Source organism: Bos mutus, chromosome 6 (assembly GCF_027580195.1).
Source record: "Bos mutus isolate GX-2022 chromosome 6, NWIPB_WYAK_1.1, whole genome shotgun sequence".
Taxonomy (NCBI): Eukaryota; Metazoa; Chordata; class Mammalia; order Artiodactyla; family Bovidae; genus Bos; species Bos mutus.
Genome location: NC_091622.1, coordinates 77,662,113 through 77,670,419, shown reverse-complemented (window position 1 = coordinate 77,670,419; position 8,307 = coordinate 77,662,113). Strand labels below are relative to the sequence as shown.

General features: G+C 40.0%; 1 pseudogene; it reads left to right on the top strand.

The window, feature by feature from the left end:
- Positions 1–947: 947 nt before the first annotated feature.
- Positions 948–6,875, top strand: LOC102282549 (pyridoxal kinase pseudogene; annotated as a pseudogene).
- Positions 6,876–8,307: the final 1,432 nt, after the last annotated feature.

Genomic DNA, 8,307 nt, shown 5'->3' with positions numbered 1-8,307 from the left:
GTAAAAAACAGTGTGAACAAAGAAGAAAGCTTTCTTTTGTTGGTGATTAGATAAGGTAAAAATGTTTCCAAAAGGAACATGAAAAAACTTGCTGTCAAGAACCAAATGAAATAAAGTTAAGGTGAGCATATAAAGGTAAATAATTATAATAGGAACTAATTGTGGACTTTCCTAGTGGCCCAGTGGTTAAGAATTCACCCTGCAAGGCAGGGGACACAGGGTTGATCTTTGGTCTGGGAAGATTCTACATGCTGAGGGGCAACTAAGTCCACGTGCTATAGAGCCTACCCTCCACAGTAAGAGAAGCCACTACTATGAGACACCTGTGCTCCTCAACTAGAGAGTAGCCCCCACTCACTCCAACTAGAGAAATCCTGCTCACAGCAATGAAGACCCATTAGCCAAATAATAACCACAACAAATTTTTACTGACGTGTTGAGCTATTGTTGCCCAGCCCCAAGGCCGATGAAAGAGCTGGAAGACAGTGATAGAGATGTTGACAGCATGTGTGTGTGCTCAGTCTTGTCTTGACTCTTTGCAACCCCATGGACTATAGCCCACCAGGCTCTTCTGTCCTTGGGTTTCCCAGTCAAGAATACTGAAACGGGTTGCCATTTCTTTCTCCACGGGATCTTCCTGAAGCAGGGATCAAACCCATGTTTCCTGCATCTCCTGCATTGGCAGGTGGATTCCTTACTACTGAGACACCAGGGAAACCCTGGATGGCATACTAGACAGGGAATTTTACCTGTCCTCAGCAAAATATTCTGGAGTGATATCTTAGTACGGACAGCAAATAGACAGGATAGGCAGCCATCTTTGCTACTCTGAGCAGAAGGAGGCTATAATTTGGCTCATCACAAGGACTTTCACTTTAATGAACTATCAGGTAAGCTGCATCTGCCCTAAGGATCAGAACAATCACTAGCTGGGGTTGAGGGCGAACATGTTCATGTCAGTAGGGTATACATGTAGTATGAACTACTCGAGCGAGGGATATACAGAGAACAAGAACACAGCCATCTTGAGTGGCCTGACCAAACAGTATGCTAACTCTCTGCAAGGACATAATCATTGTCTCTTTCAAGTCTCACAATTCTATGGAAAAAAAATTATAATGATTATTTCTACTCTACAAACAAGGATCCAAGGCTTAGGTAGCTGATGTAAGTAGCCCAAGACCATGAAACTAGCAAGAAGTTAAACCCAAATCCAAGTCGGTCCAGCTCCATATCCCAAGCCCAAGTTAAAATGTATAGCACTATAATAAAGAAAGAAAAGAAAGCCTAGATAAAAATAATTATATTTGTAAATGTTCAGTTAATGGCAGGTCACAATCTGAACACCACAAAATATAAACCAGAAAAATCTATATATATTATTTAGGAAGGTTTTAGTGTGTAATAAACATTAATGACACTCAGCCAATATTTTATTCCATAAGATGTGCTTACAGAAAAATTAAAGTGTATGATAACCTAAGAGCTGATGATTTTCATGATCTTAAACATCTTCATCAAGGTTACCTGAATTAGTTGTTTCCATCTGAGTTGTCCAATCAGTTATTTTTCTTTTTTGAAAATTAATATGGTTGTGGTGGTTGTTTAGTTGCTAAGTCATGTCTGACTCTTGCGACCCCATGGATTGTAGCCCTCCAGGTTCCTCTGCCCGTGGGATTTTCCAGGCAAGAATACTGAAGTGGATTTCCATTCCCTTCTCTGGAAATTAATATAAATGAGTCATATTTGTAAAATTTTAAAATACTAGAAATACATTGTCAATAGACACATTATGCCATCCTCCATATATAAAATTGGAACTATTGACCTGAATTATTAGGATCTAAATCTTAAACTGATTTTTCCATTAATGAAAATGAATTTGCAGTGATTGACACACTGTCAAGATTACTTTTATAATTAAATATATATACATATATATTAAATATATGTATAGCAGTTGATGGGGATTCTGCCAGAATGTTAAAAGGTTAACTTAGGAAGCTAAAAGAGTAAAAGATACTTGAATAAAATCAATTTTTATACACCTGGTCCTGACTTTTTACCAGATTAGAACCATGTTTTAATTTTTAATCTGCATTCAAATGACCTGAGGATCTTGTTAAATGCAAATCCAAATTTCATAAGAGACACCGTGCAGCAGAGATTCTAAATTTCTGACAAGCTCCCTGGTAATACCAGCGCTATTATTCCACCGACCACGTTTTGAGTGGTAAGGAGTTAGGGAATGCAGCCTCCGATTAAATATAAGAGATACTACTAAATTGTTGTCCAGCAACTCTTTCCTCCAAATATTCCCTTTTCTCTCTATCAACCCTGGTACAGTGGAAACCATCAAGATTCTGTTTGATTCACACCCCAGGAGTGAGCTCATAACTCAGCCAATCAGATCCTTGTCAAATATTGAGAACTGAGACCCAGAGAGAGCCAATTTAGTCTTTCTCAATTACCTCACGACTTTACATAAATTCCAGAGCAAATGCTGGTGTCATTTTCTACCGAGAAGATGGGCAAGACAAAAACTGTCTTTCAATGAAGGAGAAAAATAAAGCATGATGTTCAGAGAAAGATAGACATAAGAGGCACCAAGGGATTAACTTAATGTATTCTTTAGTGTGTTCCCATTCTAATCTCTATCCCCGCGGCCCAAATACACAGCTGTCCTAACAAATTAGCTTTTTGCTCAAGCTGAGAAAGTTTCCGTTTCATACAACCTAAGGACTGCTAACTTTATACTCTGAGGTGTAATGTACTTTATCATTATACATCTAAAAGCACATGAGCTTGGGAGTCATAATCATAGTTGCCGCATTTATATGTAGTGCTGGAAGTCTGTGCTAAGTAGGCACAAGTATGTATATAGTAATATATATTACATGCACACTGTTGTAATGAATATTTGCATCAAATATATTATTTCAGTACATCTGCTGCTTTATATTTGGTTCTAAATAAATAAAGATAGCAATCATTAAACTTAAGATGTGCAATGATAGAAAAATCTATTAAGTGATATATAAGACTGAATATTATATCTTTGTAAGCTAGGCAAACTGCTTTTAAAAAATGTGTGTTTCAGCTTTCAGAAGCTCAGTAGTTAATTACGATGATGAAAAATCTTACATTAAATACACGTTGATTGCTAACAAAGGCACCAGAATGGAATTTTCCTTCAGATAAAGGTATTTTAAACTACTCTGGTGCTTAGATTATTATTCACAGTATCTATTCATATTTAACTGCTTAAAAGTTTAGCCTGATTAAGCAAAACATTTACAAATAAGCAATACCATAAAAACATCTCCACATTTTGGACTCTAGCCAAATCAACTTTCTGTAAACATTCAATGATGAATTCTATAATTGAATAGCTAATAAACCCATCCAACCTTAATCTTAAACTGAATTCACATATATATAGCAATCAGATCATTTCAGTAACACAGGTATTATAGAGCTGTAACAAACTGGGATCTGAAGGAAAGAACAAACGTCCTATTTCTCAAGTGTTTAGACTAACTGAAGTGCAAACTCAAAGCATGGTTGTTAATCCTAAACACAACCAATAACATTGTTTAAATAAATCAGCAAAATTAAATTTCCAGAGCCAATCTATAACATAGAATTGACTTTGTGACGTAGTAACTCAGACTGCTCCCAAGGTGACTTTGAGGCCAAAAATTCATACTGTACAGCTAATATATTAAAATGTGTCATAAATTTACAGTAAAGATGATGGAGATTTCTAGTGCTACTAGGGATTTGAAAGAAACAAATGAAAATCTTCTCTAGAGGGGAAAAGCTTCATTTTAGGGCTCAGAATTCTCATGGATAATTTCCCCCTAAAACGTAAGTAGTTCTAACGGAGTGTGGCTGAGAGTATTCTATAACTAATGTAAGATGCCAAACAAAAGATTCAAAAAGATTCAAAGTGTAGGGTTTACAGAATAAATTAAAGAAATCCATACAAAGAAATATTTTAATGAAACTTCAGACAGCAAGTAAAAAGATAAAAATATTACAATTAGAGGAAAAAGGTTCTTTTCAAAGGAATAAACACTAGATAGTTTACTTCTTAATAATAAAAATAGAAACCAGGAGATAGAGTTCTTTCAATTTTTCAGAAAAACAGATCACACCAAATATCACAGACAATCAAAAAGAGAAAATCCTCCAAAATCATTCTACTATTCATGGATATGCCGGATATTAAACCCAGAAAAATATATTATCAGAAAAGAAAATTCCAGAACTGTTTCACTCATTAATGTAGATGCAATATCGTAAATGACAGAAGGCAATGGCACCCCACTCCAGTACTGTTGCCCGGAAAATCCCATGGATGGAGGAGCCTGGTAGGCTGTAGTCCATGGGGTCGCTAAGAGTCAGACACGACTGAGCGACTTCACTTTCACTTTCCACTTTCATGCATTGGAGAAGGAAATGGCAACCCACTCCAGTGTTCTTGCCTGGAGAATCCCATGGACGGAGAAGCCTGGTAGGCTGCAGTCCATGGGGTCGCACAGAGTCGGAAACGACTGAAGCGACTTAGCAGCAGCAGCGATATCCTAAATAGAATATTAGCAAATGGAATCCAAATGTATTTTTCAAATAATATCTGTTGGCCAAAAAGATATACCAGTTATGGGAGATTAGGTCAATATTTTCAAAATCATACATTTAATTCAACACATTAACAGATTATAGGGGGGAAACGTGATCATCTATTTAGATTGAAAAAAGTGTTTAATAAAATCCAATACACATCATAATGAATATTATTAGTAAGCAAGAATTTATAGCAGAACATCCTGAATCTTATAAAGAGAACAGATCTAAGATAAATACCATCCTGAAATATTAGAATAGTTTTCTTTATAATCAGGACTAAGACAAGTACACAAAGTACCAATACTTTTATGAAACATTGATTTGAAGTCTTAAGCAAGTGTAATAAGAAAAAGAATGAGACATCAAATGTAAAATAGGAAATATATTAACAGTAATAAACATTTTGAAAATACAATGAGATACCATAATTTACAATACTATATCAATAATCTTTTTAAATGTTTAAGACTGCTAATGGAAATTTTTAAAGCTTTATAAACAGGTGTTTGTTAACAACTAAATATATGGAGTAATATATCATGTCTGTGGTCGAAAGACTGATATTTGGAAATAATATATCTCCTGATAAAAATTATATCCAGTACAATTCCAATGTACACCAAGGTTATTCATGAAACATAATCTGATCCTAAAACTTTATGTGGAGGACTGAAAGGCCAGTAAGAGCCAGAGAACAGAGTGAAAGGCACTGCCCAGAAAGTTATCAGTAATTATTATAGAGCTACAATAAGTGAGAAGTGTAAACTTGTACAAGGATAAACAAAATATTAATAACAACTGAAATAGAAAACTAAGAAACATAGCCACACATGTTGATACATGACAGAGGTTAAATTTCAGATTAGTTGGGAAAGGAAAATGTTTAGGGAAAAATGACTATCCATATGGAAAAAAGATAAAATTTGAATCAACTTCATTCCATGTATAAACATAGAATGCAAAAATTTAAGGACTTAAATGTCAAAAATGAAATGTTTTAAGTGTCTGGTAGAAGAACCTATTTTAAAAGATTTTAGATTTAGGGCCATGAAAATTTCTAAAAAGTGCCTTTAGGGACTTCCCTAGTGGTCCAGTGGTTAACAATCTGCCGTCCAATGCTGGGTACAGGGGCTCCATCTCTGGTCGTGAGCTAACATTCCACATGCCTTGTGGAAACTAAGCCTGCCGTGCCTCAACTAGAGAGCCGCCAGCTGCAAACTATGGAGCCCACTGCGCTGTGGGCCACAACGAGAGTCAAGCCAGCCAGCTGCAAGGAAGAGTCCACGGGGCTAAAAGGGAGAGCTCGGCTGCCGTAACTAAGACCCAACAACACAGTGGAAACTAAATAAATACATGTATTTTTTTTAATAAATAAAATACCTCTAGAGAGGAAGATTGTCTGGCATGCCCACTCAGAGTTTGTCCAGAGCCCAGACCCTGCTTGTGGCTGAGACGTTGACCCCGCCCGGCCTCTGCCTTGAATCCCACTTCCCCTCCGCCCCGCCCCACCCCCACTGCGTGGAGGTATGCCAGGTGCAACAAGGTTCACAGCTCTGTGCCCACGTTCCTGCTGCAGGTTTTGCAGTTTGAGGTAGATGCCCTAAACGGTTTAGTAGTCAAACCACACAGGCTACTCACACGGGAAGGGCCAAGAGCTAAACTCAGAAGAGCTCCAGGAGCTATAAGACGGGCTAAAGCTGAACAAGGTGAACCAGTATGACTACATGCTCCCAGTTACACGAAAGGCTTGTTCTTCCTGGCCATGGTGGTGGGCATCATGCAGAGCTGAAGCAGCAGAACTCCAGGCTTGTGTGCACAAGAGACCCCGAGATGGGACACACGTGGAACGGAGAAGGTCCATGTGTCACCCTGGGGATCTCCCTGCTTATTAGAGAAGTCGTGCAAGTTGCAGACATCATCACTCCCAACTAGTCTGAGGCTGAGTTGCTGGGTGGGATAAAGCCAGGTAAAAGCCTTAGTGGTGATGGATATGCTGCACTCAGTGGGCACTGACAGGGTGATCATCACCAGCTCGAACCTGTGGTCCCCAACAATCTCAAGGTGGCCTGCAAGAAGACTCCATCGGCCGTGCCCCATGTTCTGCAGCTGACCATCAAAAAATGTGCAAAGGCCACTCTGGGGAAGGACTGAAGCACAGCCTGGCCCAGTTGGAGCTGAGGATGATCCAGAGCAAGAAGGACATAGAGAACCCAGAAATCGTCATCCAGGCCAAAGTGCTGTGAGGGACGTGTGAACCCACCTCCTTAACGTCCGACTTTAGGTATCTCATTTTTGTCCATGTGAGAAATGTAACTTTGCCTTAGAGCTATGACTGAAACTTGATACATATTTATATATATCAGATCAGATCAGTTGCTCAGTCATGTCTGACTCTTTGCGACCCCATGAATTGCAGCACGCCAGGCCTCCCTGTCCATCACAAACTCCTAGAGTTCACTCAGACTCACGTCCATTGAGTTAGTGATGCCATCCAGCCATCTCATCCTCTGTCGTCCCCTTCTCCTCTTGTCCCCAATCCCTCCCAGCATCAGAGTCTTTTCCAATGAGTCAACTCTTTGCATGAGGTGGCCAAAGTACTGGAGTTTCAGCTTTAGCATCATTCCTTCCAAAGAAATCCCAGGGCTGATCTCCTTCAGAATGGACTGGTTGGATCTCCTTGCAGTCCAAGGGACTCTCAAGAGTCTTCTCCAACACCACAGTTCAAAAGCATCAATTCTTTGGCGCTCAGCTTTCTTCACAGTCCAACTCTCACATCCATACATGACCACAGGAAAAACCATAGCCTTGACTAGACGAACCTTTGTTGGCAAAATAATGTCTTTGCTTTTGAATATGCTATCTAGGTTGGTCATAACTTCCCTTCCAAGGAGTAAGCATCTTTCAATTTCATGGCTGCAGTCACCATCTGAACACAACATGCTTCCCCCACCTCCGCCCAGGGAAAACCAGCTCTGTGTTCATGTTTCTGGGGCTTCTTCCTCAGGGCCCTGGCTGGCTTGGGGTACGTGGTATATTCAAGTCCAACTAGAGTATGGGATCCGGAGTCAGGGGTTAGTGTTCATGTCCAGAAAAATGATGCTAAATATCTTTAATCTTGTTCTGCCCTCACCTGTGTTCCCGCTTCAGAACTTTTTGCCTCTTCCTTTATGGCAGGTAGGACCCTGGGCGGAGGTGGGGGAAGCATGTTGTGTTCAGAGTCTTCACTTCTATTTACTGTGTGGACCAGTTCCTGTAAGCTCAGAAGCATAGATGTGCCAGTCACTTTGGCTGGGACCAGACCCCAAAAATCTGTACATCTCACGTGAGTAGGGTCCTGCCTTGTCAATCAGAGTGTCTCTAAGGGACACCCTGGGTGACAGACAGAAGCTGGTGCACTGCTGTCTGAGGGTGCCTGTGGGAAGACCAATGCCTTGGACTCCTTTTAGAAAACACCCTATTTATGGTAGAACAGGTCAAGGTATGTTTGCCACCTACTGCTGGTGACAAATGTGTCGTGTCACCCTGTGGGTGTGCAGGTACAGAAGGCAGAGCAGGCTCCTGCCCTGATCTCCCACCTTGGTGTGTTTAACCCCACTGGCCAGTTATCTTGCTCCCTGGCCTCCACTCCCCCAGCAGTTTTGCATCGGGTGTCAGCCAGGTACCAGGAAGCTTGAG